The 20,519-nt window shown below is 45.8% G+C and overlaps 1 long non-coding RNA gene across 8 annotated transcripts in view; it reads left to right on the forward strand.

Moving 5' to 3' along the window:
* LOC139038449 (uncharacterized) overlaps positions 1 to 20,519 on the forward strand; it is a 66,397-nt gene that overhangs the window by 2,951 nt on the left and 42,927 nt on the right. The window lies entirely within an intron of this gene.

Genomic DNA, 20,519 nt, shown 5'->3' on the forward strand with positions numbered 1-20,519 from the left:
ACACATTTCTGGTAATTTTTGGGAACCTTAAGCAAGTGAGTGGTGGGGAAGCCAAATGCCTGAGGTTTACTGAGGGTGGCATCAGTTCAGTTTAGTTTCTCAGTCATGTCCGATTCTTCATGACCCCATGGACTGGAGTACTCCAGGCCTCCCTGTCCATCATCAACTCCCGGAGCTTGCTCAAACTCATGTCCATTGAGTCGGTGATAGCATCCAACCATCTCATCCTCTGTCATCCCCTCTCCTGCCTTCAATCTTTCCCAGCATCAGGGTCTTTTCCAATGAATCAGTTCTTCGCATCAGATGACCAAAGTATTGGAGTTTCAGCTTCAGCATCAGTCCTTCCAATAAATATTCAGGACTGATTTCCTTTAGGATTGACTAGTTTGATTTCCTTGCAGTCCAAGGGACTCTCAAGAGTCTTCTTCAACACCACAGTTCAAAAGCATCAATTCTTCAGCACTCAGCTTTCTTTACAGTCCAACTCTCACATCCATACTCGTGCCTTAAAATTGTGCCATACACATCCACCGTGTGCCATGAGGGTGGCATGCCTTAAAATCAGCTTGTTAGTTTCCCCCCACAAAATCCTGCTAAGATTGTGATTGTCATTGCATCACATCTATATAGCAATTTGGGTAGAATTGATGTCTTAACAGTATCGGTTTTTCTGTCCCATGGACATGGTAGGTCTTTCCATTTAGGTCTTCATTAGTTTCTCTCAGCATTGTTCTGAGGTGTTATGTGTACACATCTGAGCACCTATTGTTACATGTATTTGTAAGTATTTTTGATGCTAATATAAATGCAATGTTTAACATTGCAGTTGTTCTTTGATAGTACATAAAATATACCTGATAATTGTATACTGACTGTGTATGCTGTAACCATGCTGAACTCATATATGCTTCTACTAGATATTTGTAGATTATTTAAGTTTTTCTGCATTGATGATCATGCTCTCTACAAATAAGGGGATTTTTATTTCTTGTTTTCCAGTCTGCATGCCTTTTAAAATCAACACTGGGCACATCCCTCCAGCCCAGGAGGCAGCAGGCATGCCTGCTTCCACCCTTCCAGTGTGCTGTGAAGAGCAGTGGTGAGAGTGACCCCTGCTCTGCCTCCCATGTTGGAGGAAAGGTGCCGTTGTCTCACGTCACATGTGCTCTTTGCTGCAGGTTTCTCACAGATGGCCTACGTCAGGGTGGGAAGTTTCTATTCCAAATTTCCTGAGCGTGTTTGTCATCTGTGGGTTGTTGAGCTTGTACTGCTCATCTACCCCTCCCTTGCCGGCAGGGTCAAAAGCATGTGTTGGATGAGCCGCACATCACAGAAAATGCTGGCAATTCCAGAATGCCTGTCTTTGAGGAAAACAAGTGATCGTGCTCATCCTGGACGCTCACAGCATTTGTCTTCTCCAAAGTACTCTGAACAGTGAGCATCACTGATGCACAGAAGGTCCACCTTCATCCCCCACCCTCCTCCTTGTGAATTTTTGTCAAGTAGCATTGTAAGTCACTGTTTTATAAAATTGACTACATTACAGACTTTGTTCACCTTGAATTAACTTCATCACTGAAGTACTTTGCCCACAAATGACCCACTTAATGGCCTGGTGTTGTCTCTAGAGCATTACTCAGGGGGATTTTTTGTTTTTTCACTGTGGTCAAAGTTTCACAGCTTCACATTTTATCTTCAATGTAATGTTCTTTTTATTTACTACTTCCTTTTATGTGAACACATACTTCTCTGGCATTTTTGTTACTGAGAGACTCACAACATTTTGTTCTTGAAATACAGTTGATCAAACAGTGTAAGCTTAGACATGTTGAGATGCATTGTGATGGTTTGAAGCACATCCTTAGTATCCCACCTGCTTCTGTGGGAAGACCACCCTTCTCAGCGCTTTACATCAAGATAGGACCACATCGCCAGGCCTTGGTCAGAGGGACATGGGCAGAAGTGGGAGGGGCTGCCCAGCCTGGCCACAGCGTGTCTCTCCTGACCCTGGAGGCAGAGGGCATGTGCTGCACTGGGTGGGTGGGGGGGAACATGTGTCAGGAGCCTGGGGGTCCAAGGTTGATCTTGGAGGACAGACACACCTTCAATGCCCTTCCACCCTGAAACAACTTGGGATCTCGTGTTACAGATCACCTACCCTGAACAATACATACTGTCCAGCAAAATAGTGCAGCCGATCCTCGATAGGAAGGGGATATGCTCCATTGTTTAATGGAACATACATAGTTGATTATGTGCATTTTCCAGTTGTGCATGCTGAAGAATGAATGGTTTATAATCTTGACATGTTGTCTCCAGGAAGAGCAAGAGTTTCCCCAACTGTTTGGATCTTTTTTTTTTCTCTTCCTATGAAGTGAGAGAGCCCAAGCGAGATTTACAAATATTTCTTAAGTTAAAAAAAAGTTTATAAAGTACTACGTTGAGTATACCCAACCTTAAATACCTTAAAAATTGTTAAGATTTTCACAATTTACTCTCCCTGTTCTACATGCTTATTTTAAATTGTCTTACTGCTCGTGCTGTCATTAGTTTGTATTTTCAACTGCAGTGCACACTTAGTTGCAGCTTCCTCTCCAGTGATTCATTTGTAATCTCATAGATCAGAGAATACATTTGTTTGTGGCCATCTTTCTGCAGATCTGACGAGATCATCCTGCCATCCTTCTCTCAATGGCAGAGCCCCATGGGTGGGGGCTGGAGCGGCGCTGTGCTCTTCTTGTGGGCTTATGCCTTTCCTGTTACCATTACCCTCAAATCAGTGTTTCTGTGAAGAAATGACTTTAACCTACATGTCCTTTTTTTCAGGGTTAGTTCAGTCAAAACCAGATAATTTAATACAGGCACATGTTAGGTGCAATGCCCGTGATGTTCTGAAAGCAGACAAACGCATACAACAGATAAATGAATGAAGGGGTCCTGTGTCTTCCCCCGCTTCGCTGAACACTAGTCTTGGGACACACATGTGACTGTTCTACAAAAAGGAGAGCACGTGGTTTTGAGAGCCTGCCTTGGAACACACGTCATCACCTAAACAACAACAAAAGCTCATTCTAACATAACAACTCGGGGTGGGGAAGTTGATCCTCCGGGTGATGTGACAGAGCCGTTGCTGTTTTCCTTTGTTCCTCTGGGCACTCTGCGGGTGTCACACCTGAGCATGCAGCCTCACCACCTCCTTCAAACAGAAAACAGAGATGGTCCTGAGGGAACCTTCTGAATTGTCACCTCTTCCCTGAGGCTGCCAGGGCGTCCGCCTACCCTTCCTTCCTGTGTTAGCCGGGGGAAGTGTTTTCTCCCCAGGCAAGAAGGATACTCTTCATAACGTTTCCAAAAAGCACATCACATTCCCTTCACTTTTTTTTTTTTAGCTTAAATCCACGTGTCCCTTGCAGTGACATCCTTGGAGCTTTGAAAGCAGGCTTTCTGTTTTTTTTTTTTTTTTTCCTCCCCTATTGTTTCTGAGCATCTGCCTACCTTGAGCCATATTGTGTTCTGCGAGGTGATGTCATGTCCTGTGCCGAGGAGAGACCCAGTTAAACAATGAAGAGTCCCGCCAACGCTTCAGTTTTGATGACATCATTCGACATGTCAGTGTCGGGTTCGAGTTTGTAGATAATTAGCTTCCTACAATTTTCCTGCTGCTCATCATCACATTTTAGGGCTCGGTGGATTTCAGCTTCAAGATCAGCAGAACCTTCACTTTCTCTTTTACATCCCACCCTGGGCCTTATACTGAGTAGAAATAGCACAGTTTGCTTACATTCGGAAGGTCAGAGTCAACGGATTCTTTTCTTTAATAAGTTATCGATTTTACACATTTGAATGTACTTCCGTCAGGGAGAGCTTAGAAAGAATCAGATACCTCCTTCTTTTTGGTTCATCCCTGGTGAAATCATTTCCTGATGGAGGTCAGGTTCTAAGCATCTAAGCATCTCTTACCTGAAGCTCAAGTGATTGTTCAGGACTCATTGTAGGCAAGCGGTTCAGGGACCCAGCTCGCTGTTGCTTCTACTTATTTTTCCCCCGAGTTTCATTGACAGGGGAATTCCTGTCAATGAAACTTCATGACTCTAGTGCTTCTTTGGAGTCCTCTGAAGCATGTCCATTCAGTTCAGACCTGGGAACCTATGAAGCAAAGTGTGACTAACCCTGATCTTAGAGGATGCGGTTAACGAGATGACTGCTCTTGATGACTTGGGAGAGACAGCCTAGACATCGGCTAAGCGGCCTTGTTTTATAATCGCCGTGGGCTGATGGGTTGGTTTTCTGCAGAAGGCAACGCCTCATTTGAGAAGCTGGCTTTGTGGCTGGGACTGTGGCTTCTGCTGGGTTAGGGATGGGGTGGGACCAGCAGGAACTTGGGAGACGAGAGGAGACAGAAATCTCAGTCAAAAGAGAGGGAGCCAGGTTACGTCTCTTTGGGGTTGATGGAAGAATGACCCATACGGGGTTCTCAGGGGTTGGCTGAGAACCCCTGCATTCACTGGGGATCCTGCCATTTCTCATTAAATCTGAAAACTTAGGTATGGCCTCTTCTCAGTGCTCTTGCATTTAAACAAAAATCGAGCCCAGTTGCAGAGCCTTGGTTCAGTTCTGAAGTGTTTCTTCTTATTCTGGAAACCAAGTTCTTAAATGTCTCTGCTTCTAAGTCTTGTTTTAACCATAGATGTTTCCCATTCTGTGTGTGTGTCCATATAACCTGGGAATTGATGATCAAGTCAGTCCTAATTTGTATTTAAAAATGGTTCATTTCCCTGATTCTAGGTTGTGAGCAAAGCTCTGGGAGGTGGAGAAATGCCATGCCGGGAGGGGACATGGAGATGCCCTTGATGATGCTCGGAGTGTGGTCCAGGGCCTGACTCTGCGAAGGTCTGGTGTGAGCTGAGTCCAGCTCTAGTAGGAGGACTGTGAGTTCCATATAGACAGATATACTTTGAAACATTTTCAAGTGATTCAACGCTTTCTGAAAAGATCTTCTTTGATGAGGATATCAGGGGGCATCTCATGAAGGGGCATCCTCTCTGCTGGCTATGGCTCCCCCACTGTCTCACTCTTATGGGGGATCTGGCTTCCCTCCCATGTGGGTGGTGTGCTGAGCCCGGCTGGTCCCGCACCCCCACCGCCCTGATTGCTGGGACACCTTTGGAGCTACTTGGATGGGGCCCTGATCCTTTCTCCCCGAGGCCGCAGCCTTCAGAGCTTGTTGGTCTGGGTGAGGGTGTCAGATAGAAGTGTTTACATTTGCAGCAGCTTTGGAAAGAAGGGAGCTGTGAAACAGTCCAAATGTCTCTGTGATGGTCGCAAAATGCCTACATGTAGTTTTCTCCTTGGCTCACTCAGAGAAGTACAGGTTCCTGAGTGCCTGAGCTGGGCTCACTTGACCTCTCAGTCATTACTTCATTTCATCCTCGGCAAAGGCCTCGGGGCATTTCCTGATCTTCTCAGGGAAGAAGCCCATGACCAGGAGGATGAACCAACCAGCCAATCAGAGGCCAGGCTGGACGTGAACCAGGACTGCTCACATCCATTACATTCTTCCCAGCTCTCTCCTGCTGGACGCAAGTTCGGAGGCTTGGACCCCTCTGCTGACCTCAACTGGCCTCGTGTAGTGTGGACTGACTCCTTCATGGCTCAGCTGAGCCCAGGGGACATCCCAGAAAGCTCTGCATGCACACACTCTTCTCTCCTTTGTACTGTTCGTTTGGACATCAGTTTATGTTTTTTATAAATTTATTTTTAATTGAAGGATAATTGCTTTACAATGTTGTTCTCATTTGTCATATATCGACATGAATTAGCCATTAGGTGTACATATTTCCCCTCCCTTTTGAACCACCTCCTACCCTTTCCCACCCCTCTAGGTGGTTACAGAGCCCCAGTTTGCGTTCCCTGGGTCATATGGCAAATTTCCATCGTTTATCTATTTTACATACTGTAGTGTGAATGCTTCCATGCTACTCCCTCCAATCATCTCACCATCTCCTTCCTCTCCTGCAACCCATGTCCCTAAATCGGTTCTCTATGACAACAGTTAATTTTTTTTTGATTCAAGTTCCTCAAGAACTGTTCCTGGGAAATCTGCCCATCTCTGAGGGAGCTCCCTCCTGGGGTCAGTTCTCTTCGCCACCTCCCCATGGCTACAGGCTTGCAGCCAGGCCCTGGCCTTGGTCTCCCCTGTGGGTGGGTTTGTGCCACCTCAAGGACTGTGACATAAGACACCCTGGGGGTCACATGTCCTTTTCCAGGAGCTGGCGTGGACAGGCTTCCTGCCCCGGGCCCAGTTCTGTGGGTGGAGGCAAATTCACTTGATGGGGGCGCAGGTCGGAGGGGTCCTATGGAGCTGAGCCACCCATGGCTGGGAGCCCATCCCGGCTCCGAGGGAGACACCCATGTCAGTCTGAACCCGGCAGGTATTGCTGGTCTCTGCCCATGCGGCGGGCAGGTGGTATTCTAGGACCTGCTGGACAGCAGCCACGAGTCAGAGGGCCACGTGTAGAGCCTGAAGGGCATCACAGGGCCAGGTGAAGACATGTGGGGGCACTGCAGGGAGGGGAGCAGACGCCTGGGTACATGGGGGAAGCTGCCTGGAGGCCTGGGCTGCAGCCGGGCTGAGTCAGCTGTGTCTGTGGACACCTAGACCAGTCTCTGCACGGCCAGCTATCTGTTCCCAGGTCTGTGCTTGGTGATTTGGGCTCAACTCGGCTGAGCACCCTCTGTGGGTCTCCTGGGAAGTGATGATGGTGGTCCTGAGGGTGCGAGGTGGCCCTGCTCTTGGCCGGCGTTGCCTCCAGGGGGAGGTGACCTTTTCTCCCCCGGAAAGGAGGCTCAGCCTCATCCTGTGGGAAGAGACTGGGGTGGACACTGCCACTCCGAGGCCACCCCCCCTCCAACCCCATCCCCCCATCACAGCAGGTCCGAAACAGCGTGGACCCAGGGAAAGAGAAGTGGCATCTCTTTCTGGGGGCATAGCTCTGTGGGATGGGGGCAGGCAGGAGGCAGCCTGTGGCCTCTAGCGGCTCTGCGGGATGTGCTTCTGGAGGTCTCGGCTAAGAGTATCAGGAAACTTCCGAGGATGGTTGGCAATGGATCTCCGGGAGACTCTTATGTACGGGGCATGCCGAGCTGAGGCTGCCTCTCACTCCAGGGCTGTGTCCAGGGCTCCCAGGCACTGGGCTGAGGACCTTTCTCTGCAGCCGTGATGCAGAACTGCTCTGTGGGCAGAGGACTGAGGCCCGAGCCGTCTAGCAACTCCCGGGATGGCACACACGGCTTGGAACCTGAGCCTCGCAGGGACCCCGTGGCCGGGGAGCCATGAGGTCACAGCGTCGCCCTAGGGACACGCTTGCTTCCTCTCTCTCCATGGCCGGTGTGGAGAAAGGAACTGCTAAAAATAACCGAGAGAGAGAGCCAGAGGAAGGGCCGGGAGGCAGTCCCCGTGCTTTTACTAATATGGACTTTCTCGAGCTCAAGGAAGTACTTTGTTTCAAAAATAGCTGGTGCTTTTCCAGGAGGAGCCGAGGTGGTGAGTGGGCCCTGTGGCCCGTGAGCCTTGCTCCTGGGCCGGCTGCTGGGTCCTGCTCTGTGTGACCCAGATGTGGGTGCCCGGGGCTGGGACAGACCGGAGGGAAGGGAGCCCCTCTCCCTCTCCCGGGGGTAGAATCCAGGGTGTTGAGCATCTGCAAACATAGCCGAGGGCCCGACAAGCCAGTTAAGGATAAAGATTTGTCCTGAGAAAAAATTGTGAGCTTGACTGATCGGAGTTTGGCAGCATTTATAATCGGGGAAGCGTGTTTTGACAGGTAGAAAGCTGGAGGTGGAGGGTAGGCACCTGAAAGGTGGCAACGGAACATCTCATCTTGCTTCTAAGGATTAACTGCCGTCACTGAGGACTGACCACGTGCCGGACGCTACTCTTGGCATCCTGCCTGTCCTGGAGCGTCTGAGCCCAGGTGGGCCCAGGGAGGCAGGCCTCGTTCTCCCCTCAGAGCTGCGCTGGAGGGAGCCGAGGCTCCAAGAGGGTCAGTGGCCATTTTCACGCTGGAGCGAAGGGTGAGCGCCACTTCACAGTGTGCTTTCCTAGTGCCCTGGCGGCTGTTTCTGCGCCTGTGCTCGCGTGTGTGCGCAGTGCACACGTGTGTGATGTTTCTGGCAGGCCTGCAGTGGCCAGCTGAACTGCAGTCGCCGTTTCGTACACCCTCCCGTCCCCAGGGGCTGTTTGTCCGCCGGTGCGGGTGCCTCATCTGTCACTTGCCACTTCTTATCTGCCCGCGGCCCCTGGACAGCTATTTCCCCTGGAAGATGGATGTGGACAGTGCTCTCTGGGCAGAGAACGCGGCCCCCGCAGGCCCCTCGGCCGAGAGTTCCCAGCGGACATGGATGCTGCGAGGAGAGCCTGGGAATGGCGAGGCTGCTCTGCACAGGCCTCGATGCCTCAGCTGAGTGCAGATTCAGTTTATGTTACTGTACGCCTTGTCAAGAAGACTTCTTCCTGCCAGAGAAGTTCAAGGCGAAGACCAGAATCTGAAAAGTAAACATCTATTTGTGAGGGTACATGAGCAACTTGATTACTCTGTGCTCTTTATCACATTGTATCTGATGTTTTACACTTGACCTCACTTGGTTGGAAGGAATCTTCTTTTTTCAAACAGATCAAAAATTCACTAGTGTTTATAGCAAAACCTCATGGACTCAGGCTGTCCCATGTCACACATCCTATGCAGCTACAATTTAAATTTCTAAACACATGGTGAATTATTTGCTTAAAATTGATAAATTGCTAACACACCCAGGGCTTGTGGCTACATAGACACGTTTCTGTGCTCAGCTGTGCTTTACATGCAAATCAGTGTGCTAATTACAACACAGACTTGGTCTTTCATTAATATCCTCCAACCTTCTAATGGTTTAGATTATTATTAAATACATGTGCAATGCCTCAAAAGATCTGACAACAAAGCACTTTAAAGTTTATTATAATCCAAAATGTTTCTATTTTACATCGGCGTCCTTCATACACTCACTTTGGAATGCTTAGCAGATTTTATATTAACTATTTTCTTCTGCATCTGCTTTCTCATAAACCCTGTGATTCTGTCAGCTACTTGAAAGGCCTAGCATAGCCCTGCCAGAAGCTGTGGCTCAGAAAGCCTGTGTCTTCTTGGCCCCTGGCAGGAGCTCAGACATGGCTATTCATTCAGCCTGGGGTGTAACTTGGTTCTTCTATTTTCCAGAATAGAGTTTAAACAGTTAATGTTAATTTTTCTACAAGATTTGGTAGCATTCTTCAAGGAAACTCTCTGTGCCTAGAGATTACCTTTGGGGGATGTTTTTAGTAACAAATTGGATTTCCCAAATAGTTAAAAGGCTATTCAAATTCCATGTGTCATAATGGGTAAGTTGTGGTAGTCTTTGCTTTTCAAGGAATTGGTCCACTCATCTAAGCTATCACATTCATGTGTGTAGACTTGCCCATGTCACTTTCTTATTACCATTTTGATGACTGCAGGATCTGTAGTAACATCTCCACTTCATGACTGATAGTGGAAACTCGTACCCTCTCTCTTTTTTTCCTGTAAGTCTTTTTAGAGGTTTGTCAGTGTTGTTGATCTTTTCAAAGAAAAAGCTTCTTATTTCATGGATTTTCTGTACTGTTTTTGTGCTTCCAATTTCAATGGTTTCTGGCTTTCCCCCCCTTCTGTTTGTTTCATGTTTACTTTTCTAGATGTTTGAGTGGGAAGCCTAGATCCCTGATGTGGGGATTTCCCTCTTTTCTGATATAAACATCTAGTGCTATGAATGGCCCTCCCAGCACTGCTTTAGCCACATACCACACATTTCAATATGGACCATTTTCATTTTCATTCAGTTCAATGGACACTTTCTTTCTCCCAAGACTTCCTCTTTGACCCATGGACTATTTAAAAGGGCACCCGTTAGTTTCAAAAAAGTATCTTCCCATTTTTGGTTTCCATTTTGACTCTGTTGTGGGTAGGAAGCATTCTGTATGATTATAATTCTGTTAAACTTGTTGGTTTTGTTTTCTGACCAGGGTATGGTGTTTCTTGATGTGTTGACTAGATCCTGTTGGCTGATGGTGCTACTGAGTCCTTCCACGTCGTTGGTGGTTTTCTGAATAACTGTCCATCAAGTGCAGAGAGAGGGGTCATGACATCTCCAAATAGAGTTGTGGGCTTGCCGTTTCCCCTTTCGGCTCTATCATGGTTTGTTTTACAACTTACTCTACACTATGGCTGGGCGCATACACGTCTGTGATGGCTACGTCTTCTTGGTGGCCTGGTCTTTCACCATAATGCTCTGTTCCTCTCTGCTGCTGTGTTACTCTTTGCTCTGAAGTCTCCATTAGCTGATAGGAATATGGATGTTGATAGCTCCTTTCTTTGGATTGATGTTTGCATGATGCATCTTTACTATATAGTTTGTCATAATTTATAATTGTGTCATAATTTTCAATCCCCTGGGCCAACCTTTGTTTTTTAAGTGATGACCTTGCACTTAATATAATTATTAATTGTTATGGCTTAAACCTACCCTCATTTTTCTTTTCTATTTATTTATTTATTATTTCTTTTCTTTGTGTTTTTTCTCCCTGGTTTTCTCTGGGTTAGTTGAACACATCTTTTGAGTTTCATTTTGATTTATCTTAGTGTCTTTAAATGTAACTCTTTCTCTCTTTCTAGTTATTATTATTGTTGGTTTAGTCACAGACTACTGATGTCAGTATTTTCCAGTTTGAATAAAGTTTGGAGACTACCTTGTTTTACATCCCATTTATAACCTTGTTTAAAAATACAATTGTCTTATGTATTTTTTTAAATGTATTTTTAGAGTCACAGCAGAAAGTGTTATAATTTTTGTTTTAATCATCAAGAGTAACTTGGAAAACTTCGTAGGAGAAGGACATGCATTGTCTAGATACATATTTTTACTCTTTCCATTGTTCTCATTTCCTGCTGCTCCAAGTCTCCTGTCAGACATGCCTTTCTGTCTAGAGAACTTCACTTAGCCCTCTGTTGAGTTAGTTCTGCAAGCAGCGATGTTTTCTTTTTTTTCTCCATCTGAGAAAGTCTTGAATTCCCTTCATTCTTGAAGGGTGTTTTATCAGTATAGGATTCTGGGTTGATAGTTCTTTTCTATTACATCTTAAAAAAACATTGTGGACTCTAATTTCTGGAGAGAACTTCACTCTCATTCAAATTGTTTTTCCCCTAGAGAAAGCATGTTCTTTTCTCCTCCTATTTTCCAGATTTTTTTCTTTGCCCTCACATGTTAGTAATGTGACTAGGATGTTTCTTGGAAAGGCTGTTTTAGGGTTTATCCTGTTTGGGATTTTCTCAGCTTCTTAAATCTGTAGGATTATGTCCTTTGCCAAATTTGAAGATTTTTGAGTCATTATTTCATTGAATAGTTTTCCATACACTTTCTTCCTCCTTTCTTTCAGGGACTTTTCTTTTTTAAATCCACCTACAGGCCCTGTGACTTTGTTCTCTAGCTACCTGCCTTCTCCTTCCTGCCTCTGTGCTTGTGTTAGGCATACTGTTTATTGCTTTTATTTGTACTTAGGAGGAAGAAAGGGAAAAACTTGTCTATGACATCTTCCTGGGAGCAAAAGTCCAATGGAAGGCTGCTAGATTTTTAGTTTTTATTTTAAATATTTTATAAACATCTTACTTACAGAATGTTTTCAGAACTCAATACATTTTTTTAGCTTTCATAAAATTGCAACTCTCTTTTTCACCCACTAAATTTCCTCTGTGTATATCATGCTATGTGATGCATAGTGTTATATTACATAATGTATTATTCTGTGTTACATAAATATAACGTATTATATACATTACATAAAATTATACATCAGTTATGTTATATGAGACATCACTGTATTAATTTATCTAATCTATATGTATTGTATATACTACATATGTCATTACATATATTTACATTATTATGCATTATTTAACAGCAAGCTGGGTCACCAACAAACCAGCTTTGTGTCTTCCTTTGCCCGAGGCTGGGAGCTGGGTGTCATGGAGTGTGAGAGGCTGTTTCTTTGCCAGGATGACTGTAACAAGTGTCACAGATGTGCATCTTCTCAGGGTCCTGAAGTTGGGAGTTGGAGATAAAGGGTTGGAGGGCAGGTTTCTCCTGTGGCCATCTTCTCTGTTGTCACACCATGTCCCTCTATGTGTCTGGGTCTGAATCTCTTCTTCTTACTAGGACACCATTCAGACGGGACATTCTTGTACCTCAACCACTTCTTTAAAGGCCTCTCTCCAAGTGTAACCCCCACTGAGGTCCTGGGGTCAGGACTTCAGCCCCAAGTGTGCGGGGGACTCGATTCAGCCCCTGTTGGAAACCAGGGGCACAGACATCACGGGGCAGCCCATGGCCTGGGCTGCAGACAGGCTCCTGGAGAAAGTGGCCGTCAGGCTGGATCAGGGGCTTGAGGAAGGATGGGCCAGCATCATGAAGGGGTGGCTTCTAGGCTGGAAGGAGTCCCTGTTTTCATGTGGTTCCACCTCCTGCTCAGAACAGACCAGGACACCTTGCTTGCCAAGAAGGGAGCTGAGCCCCAGTGTGTGTCTCCTGATGGCCTTGGGCTTCCGGGGTCCGCACTGGTGCAACATTGCTCACGAGCCTGCTTCATAAAAGAATGTGGCTTCTTCTCACAGATTTTTAAGGAAACCAATTCTTATATTTTAATAAAAGGGAAAGCAAATGATATGGTACCTTTCAATGGACCTTTTGTTAAGAATGCACACATCCGGGAGATATATTCCTACTTGTTTTTTTTATTGTTATTTTTTTTTTTTACACTTCCTATAACATATGCACATAGATTTTCCAGTTGAATATTCTTTGACCTCAGAAACCCATGTAAATCAAGACTCTAGGCATGGACTGCTTTCTTCCCCCTCCCACCTCAAACAAATAACCAATTTCTGTTGAATTCCAGCAGCTCCATCGACTCTCCGAGGAGCAGCAGTTGGTAGAAAAAAGCAGAGGCATGAAAGCCTCCTCCCAGACATGTTTAGCAAATGCTTTCTTATTTTCATGTTTCATGATGATTTATTGAAGCATTCCAAGTGCCTCCCGGTGACTCGTCCTGCGCCCCAGCACTGGAGATAAATGTCCTTGCCGACTCCCCAGCATTTGCCGATCTGGTCCTGGCTCATTTTTTTTTTGCTGCACCCCCAAGGAAATAAGAGTGCTGTGTATTCTAGGGAAAAAAAACACTCCTTTCAGAGCCTCCCCCTTCGCGGCCTGTGCAGTGGGGATGCTGACGGTGGCCGGGAACAGAGTGGCCTTCTGTGGGCCACCGGCCGCAGACTGGCTGTCTGCAAGGGGAGTTCCTGCTGCCGCGGCCGGCCGCCAGGCCCCTCCTGCTCGGCTGGGAGCTGAGCTGCAAGTTTGGGAGCCCAGAGCGGGATAAGCCCAGGGCAGGGAAGACAGGCGCTGTCGCTCCTTCCCTGAGTGGACTCACAGCCTGGCCTCTGGACTTGTGCGTCCCTGACGGCTCTCTGGGCAGCAGGCACAGAGCAGCCGGCCTGGCTACTGGCAGTTCTCCTGAGCCAGAGGCCTGTGGAAGCCGAACCCAGAGCGAGGGTAGTGGCGGGGAGGACTGTCCACAGTCCTCTTCCTCCCCGAGGGGCCTGGAGGCCTGTGTGGCCTGCTTCACCTGGGTTCTGCACGGGGCTCCTGGGACCTCGGCCTGGTTCGGATTGTTGGGTTGAATTCCGAGAGCTTGCTATTATGATGCCTCTCTGCTTCATTCAGAAAACTGGGAATTCATTCTGAAACTGAGAAAACATTGTCTTTATGTCTCAAAAATGCCATGATTCTTGCTTGCAAAACAACTAAACCAAACAATCAAAAAGCAAAAGCAACCCTCCCTTCTCCCCACAGTGACCGGAGGGGAAGGGTGGACAGAGACGGAGGCGTTTCCTCTTTCAGGAGGATGAATTAGACCCACTTTTCCTGTTCCTCCATGAAGCACAACTGAAATCAGTGGGCGTCAAAAGTCTAATACATGAAGTGAGAGTCTGACAGTGGAGGCAGGCAGGTGGACAGGAGGGGAGAGGCCCCTGAGAACAACACAGACTGGGACAGGGGTCCCTGGTTTCTCTCCACCTCATGCCCCAGACCTGGGCTGGAATAATCCAGAAGCTAAGATGTGGTTGAGGACCAGAGAAGGGAACCTTGCAGGACAGAGAGCTTTTAGATGATAACCTGATCGTGTCCAAACCCACTCACACCAGCAAATGGCCCAGAGGGACCCCAGCTGGAGGGGCCAGTGTTGAGTCATCCAAGTCCCAGGAGACTGGAGAGCAGGGCAGGATGAGCGGAAAGAGAGAAAATGTGAGAATACAGTGTGTTTTCCTTCTCTTGTTGAGCACTCCAAATGGTGTCTGACAGTCTAAGCAAAACTTATGAAACTTCTGGATATAGCGTTAAATGTGAGAAGAAATGTTTAAGCCAATATTTTTTTTTTTGAGTGATGGAAGAAAAGGGGGTATAAAGTGATGCAGGTTTTCTACACGTCACATCAGCCCTGGAGACTGTGGGGGTCTCTATATACCCACTCCTGAAGGGGTATACCAAGGAGTATATTCCCATTGGAATTCTAAAGTCAAGTTTAAATGACCTATGAAAAAGTGAAAGTGTTAATCACTCAGTCGTGTCCAACTTTTTGTCACCCCATGGCTTTTTGTCACCCCACCTGGCTCCTCTGTCCATGGGGTTTCTCAGGCAAGAATACTGGAGTGAGTTGCCATTTCCTTTTCTAGGGGATCTTCCTGACCCAGGGATTGAACCCAGGCCTCCTGCATTTCAGGCAGATTCTTTACTTTCTTAGCCATGTGAATTGACACTTATTTCAAAACAAGTATTTGCATTTAGCTAAAATATGGTACTCTGACTGTTGCCAATCTTTCAATCTCTGCTCTTTGGAGGACTCTCAGACTCATCTGTAGGGACTGTGGCAGAAGCAACACTATGTTTTCTGAGTTGCTAGGGAGCTCTTGCCTGCAAGAGGACCCTTGATTTGACTGTCATACAATGAGAATTTCAGAGGTCAGTTCCTCCGATACTGCAGGTGTATCAACATCAGGCTGCCTCCTTCTCTCTGATCTTTCTCAGCATCCATGTGACAACATTTGTGCTGAGTTGGAAGGTCTAGAGGGAGTCAAGGGGTTATGTGTCTTTCTCTTAGGAGCCAAACTCCTGTTTCTAGGAGCTACTGTGACTTGCACTGAGTGGCCAGTGTGGGGGCAGGGGTGAGCTGTTTCTGGACTAAGTGGTGGCCATGTGAGGGATGGTGGTTTGGAGTATCACCTGAGACGAGGAGGACCAGGATGAGTTTGATGTCAAAGGGACTGTTTCCAGTCAAGGTCATGCCTTATGTTTGGTCCTGTAGCAGCATCTTGGGTGAACAGGTTGACAGCTCAGTTTAGGCAAGAGAGTGTGTCACAGTCATTAATTCAACAGCCTTATGGGGCCAGTGAGTGCAAGCCGGGGATCTGAAGAGCTTTTAAAAACAGAACTGTCTTTACTTTCAGAAGCCCCACTGTAGACATGGGTTATTTTGTGGATCTGCACTGTCCAGGTAGGTTTTTTTTGTTACATTATTTAATTTGTTGGTTAATTATCATTTGACAGAAGGGAAGGCTTTTTGCCAGTGGGACAACTTGCTCCCTATATTGGAATGGCCTTCAGATGCCTGGCCAGGTCCTGGGACACTCAGCTATTCCAAATATAGGCTTGTCCTCTGGCCCGCTAGTAGCCAGGTAGTGTGGACATGGGTGTAGGATCTGGCAGGATCTCCATTTTCCTCATGGTCTTCAAGGTTTGTGGACGGCACACTGACTGTCCATGGATTCCCACACAGAAGCTCCTTCATGACAAATAGCTACTTGTTTATAAATGTGGTCACAGATTTCTCCGAGAAGAATGCCAAGCTGTAGGATGCCTTTCTGGCAGAGAGAAAACTTGAAAGCGTGGGAAACGTGGAGAAGACTATTTCCTGACTCGGCATTCTAAGCAGAATACTGCATTTTATCCCACCTGTATTCTGAGCATTGCCCATCTTAGTGATCCCCGAGGAAGTGCTGGTTGGTTGACTTGTCCCTGGTATGCAGTAGGCATTCAATTAATGTGTGCTGGGCAGCTTGGGGGTGGGCTTGGCATTTCTCTTGCAGCATCTAGTTATTATAGGGGCTCAGAAGTGCAGACTCTGCAGACTAACCCTCATTTAAAAGCAGCAAAACCCAGAGTTAACCCAGTTTTCTCTTCCTATGCTCTTCAAAGCAGTTCTGGTTTGGCTTTCAGCATCTGTTCTGGGGAAGGGTTTGGATGAAGTTGTATTTTATCTGTCATTCCTCCCTGTCTTAGGTCTGCAGGCAGGGCCCCCAGTCCCTGTGGGTCTCTGCCTGCTGAGGCTAAATAGTGACTATTGTAGATTTAAAACATGCATCAGAGTTTCAAAAACAAGAGGAGCAGGAGAGATGCTTCTAAATTCTCATCAATGTCTAAATACATTTCTGTTTTTAAAAATAAATATAATGAGAGTGCATGTGTGTGCGTGCATGTGTGTGCCTGCATTATGTGCATGCATTTATGTGTGGGTGAGCATGCATGTGCATGAGCATGCATGTATGTGTGTGCGTTTGTGTGTGTGTGTGTGTGTGTGCCCAAGTAGAAGGGACAGCCCAGAGACCTTGTCAGTGGCTTCAGTCACCATTCCCTGTATCTTGGTTAAAATATCACAGCACAACTTGTAGGGCATATGCTCACATCAACTTCAGTTTCTTCCTGAAAGTTTTCATACAAGGAAAAGCTGTTTAAGGCTCAGCCAGGTTGTTCAACATATTATGTATTTATTCAATTTTATTTATTTGCTTTTAATTTCATAGCTCCTGGGACCTCAGGCTTTGGGCTTATTCCTGAGAAGGCCCAGTGTGTTTCTCTGAGGTTTAGTTCAGGGTGGGAGAAAGTTCTCAATAAATGGGGGATTCTGTGAAGTGTGTATGCTGTTGATGGGTGTTGAATAGTATTTGCACCCTTCTGGGAAGATTCTTACTTCAAAACTTGTTTCTCATTTTGAGGCCACGGGTCAGGCGATATGATGAAGGAGTCCCTCGTCTCTCTCCATCATGTGTGCTGGCCTTTGGCTTGGTCACTTCTTAGTTATTTAAATGAGAACTAGTTATTTATCATTATTTTTATTTAAATTAGTTATTTAGATGAGAACCAGCAGTGTTATCAGAAAGGGACTTGTCAGGGGGTAATTCTTGAGGCAAACCAAGGAAAGACAAATAAACACGTCAGAATCAAGGCCTAAAACTAATTTTACACAAACGTTTCTGCTCAAAGGATAGAAAAATATGTATATATGTTTTCAAAGACATATGGATATTTTAAGATTTAAAAATAATTTTTAATAACTCTAGAAAATGGCAGTGTATCCATTTTACAAACAGCGGGTGTGAGCTGCGTGCTATGGTGTAGCCTGCTGGGCGGCCTCCTGGACTGTGCACACCTCACCTGCCCGATCCTGACTCCCTCAGGTCGCTACCTGCTGTGTAGAATACTGACTCCTTGATTTTGCTCTAATAGTTGTCAGTTCTACGCTTGGGGCGTGTATTGAAAAGGCCCACATTCACTCAGAGAGTAGTCTGGACTTCAGACTCCCCCTCAGCCTGGGTTCCGGCTTCGGTCCGCGGGCGGCCTCGTCCGTCCAGCGCGCGAGGGCCTGCGCGGCCAGCGGTTCCCGCTGTGTGTTTGGTCCGCCCTCCTGCAGAGGTGCTCGGGGCTGTGACGGATCTTCTGTCTCAGGAAGGCGGGCCGTGGTGGAAGCTTCCTCGGCTGGCTGCGGGCCTAGGGTGGTGCAGTGACCAGCACAGGGCCCGGGGCCCAGCGCGTGACTGACACATTTAGCCCATCACACCCAGAGGCTGTCTGCTCACCTGGCAAAGAAATGCCCTCAGGAGGTGACATTCCATTCCAGAGATAATGCAATTCAAGTTCTAAACGTTTACAGACTTATCAGTGTCAGGATTCTCTTTATTGCCAAACAAAAACAATGTGGAAAGTATGAAACTGAAAGGCCATCGCTAATAAAAGTGACAATTTGTGCGTCATTATTCAATAATTCTGCCATCACTTTAGCAGTCAGTGTTTAAAAATATCTTTCTACATAGAGAGGCCAATTTTAGTAGAGGTTTTAATAGGCCCCATAACTACAGTTCTTTCCTGATGTGGCTTTTTCAGCTATAACATTTTAATCAGCCTATAGATGATCTTTTAAAAAGTTTCATAAATTCTTAAAATTGTTTCTTCTCTTCTATATCTATCAGAAGGTTAGAAAAATAATGCATACTCAGGATCGTGTGTGAATTTGTATAAAAATGCCAGGAAGGAGACGTGTGTGTGTGTGTGCCCTTTTGAATTGTAAAGATGTTGCATGGCCGTGAACCTCAAACTTACTCCAGGTGTTAGGTCTTTTGGGTTATTCGCAACTCTGACTGTGTGTGTCAGTGGTCTGATCCATCATCCTGCTTATTGCAGTACCTTGGTAGAAGCTTTAGGGAGCTCTTTATAACCTGATTCATTTCTTTCTTTAGGGCTATGCAGCAATTTGAACAATCCTACAAACTCATTTTGATGAGGTTTGAATTTTGTATACATTTTCAATAAGGTTAAGCCATGAATTCTTTGCACATAAAATGTTTTGAAAACTGTACAGTTTCTGGTATTTTCTATTTCAGGTACACCCCAGGCAGATACCCTGGAACTGTTTTTGTAAACTTGTACAAATTGCCTTGAGGATGAAGTGTTTTTCCTCCCACCTTTGGGTATGTTTTGCCATTGGGTATTTGCCATGGCTATTTTCTTGCCATTGACTTGGCTGGAAAGTCAACATCGATCCTGTCATTACACATATTGTCACTGTGTCCACAGCAGTGAACATTTTAATTTAGTTAATTTAATACAGCTAATTTCATATTAAGCCAATCAGTAGCCTCATGTCCATTTGTACAGTGATTTATTACTAATTTGCACCCCAAATTTACAACATATTTCTTTTGTTTCTTGCTGGTAAATGAGTATTTATGTATGTTTGTATTATTTATTTATTGGCATATAGTTGATATTCAGTGCTGTGTTAGTTTCTGCAAAGTGAATCAGTCATACATGTACAGAGTTCACTCTTTTAGATTCTTTCCCCATATGAGTTATCACAGTATTGAATAGTGTTCTCTGTGCTATACAGTAGGCCATTATTAGTCATCTATCTTATATATGGTCGTGTGTTTACGTCAATCTCAGTCTCCCGGCTTATCCCTTCCCGCCTTTCCCCTTTGGTAACCAAAAGTTTGTTTGCTATAAATATGACTAGATTTCTGTTTTGTAAATAAGGTCATTTGTACCTTTTTTGACTTCCCTGGTGGCTCAGATGGTAAAGCGTCTGCAACGCAGAAGACCTGGGTTTGATCCCTGGGTCAGGAAGATCCCCTGGAGAAGGAAATGGCAACCCACTCCAGTACTCTTGCCTGGAAAATTCCATGGATGGAGGAGCATGGTAGGCTACAGTCCATGGGGTTGCACAGAGTCGGACACGACTGAGCAACTTCACTTTCTTTTCTTTCTTTAGATTCCACATGTAAGTGATGTCATATGATATTTGACTTTCTCTCTGACTTACTTCACTTAGTATGATCATCTCTAGGGCCATCCCTGTTGCTACAAATGAAATTATTTCCTTCATTTTATGCTTGTGTAATATTCTGTTGTATATATGTACCACATCTTCTTTATCCATTCATTTGTCAATGGAGATTTAGGTTGTTTCCATGTCTTGGCTATTGTAAATAGCACTGCAGTGAGCACTGCGGTGCCTGTATATTCTTGAATAATGGTTTTCTACAGATATATGCCCAGGAGTGGGATTGCTGGATCATATGGTAGTTCTATTTTTAATTTTTTACAATATATTTCGTATACAATATTGGCAAAATATAAAGCTGACAATAAGCATTAAAAGTGCCTTTCAGTTGATCTTGATTTTACTTTAGAAGGTTGTGTGCCAGTAAGTCTTTACACAGACCACTGGGAGGTAGGAACATGCCTGGAGAAAATTTCATTCTGAGAGCAGCAGGGTGAGGACATGGACTCTCCGGGCCTGATGGGCAGGTGCTCGATGGGGCTGAGCTGGGCAGGGACCAGGGGCCAACAGGGTCCCCGGGTAACCTACCAGGGTTCCCAGGGCCACCCACCAGGATCTCAGGGCAGTGCACCAAGGAAACGCACAGTTTATTATTATTTTTTTTTTTTGAAACACACAGTTTAAATGCTGTAACTCAAGTATATCACTTTGTTTCAACATGTCAACTAAGAAAGACAACTGGTTCTATCGGAATCAGGAAAGGCTGGGGGTTGAGATCCAGGTTCAAATTCTGCTTCTACCACTCTGAACACAATGA

The sequence above is a fragment of the Odocoileus virginianus genome, chromosome 15 (genome assembly GCF_023699985.2).
Source record: "Odocoileus virginianus isolate 20LAN1187 ecotype Illinois chromosome 15, Ovbor_1.2, whole genome shotgun sequence".
Lineage (NCBI taxonomy): Eukaryota > Metazoa > Chordata > Mammalia > Artiodactyla > Cervidae > Odocoileus > Odocoileus virginianus.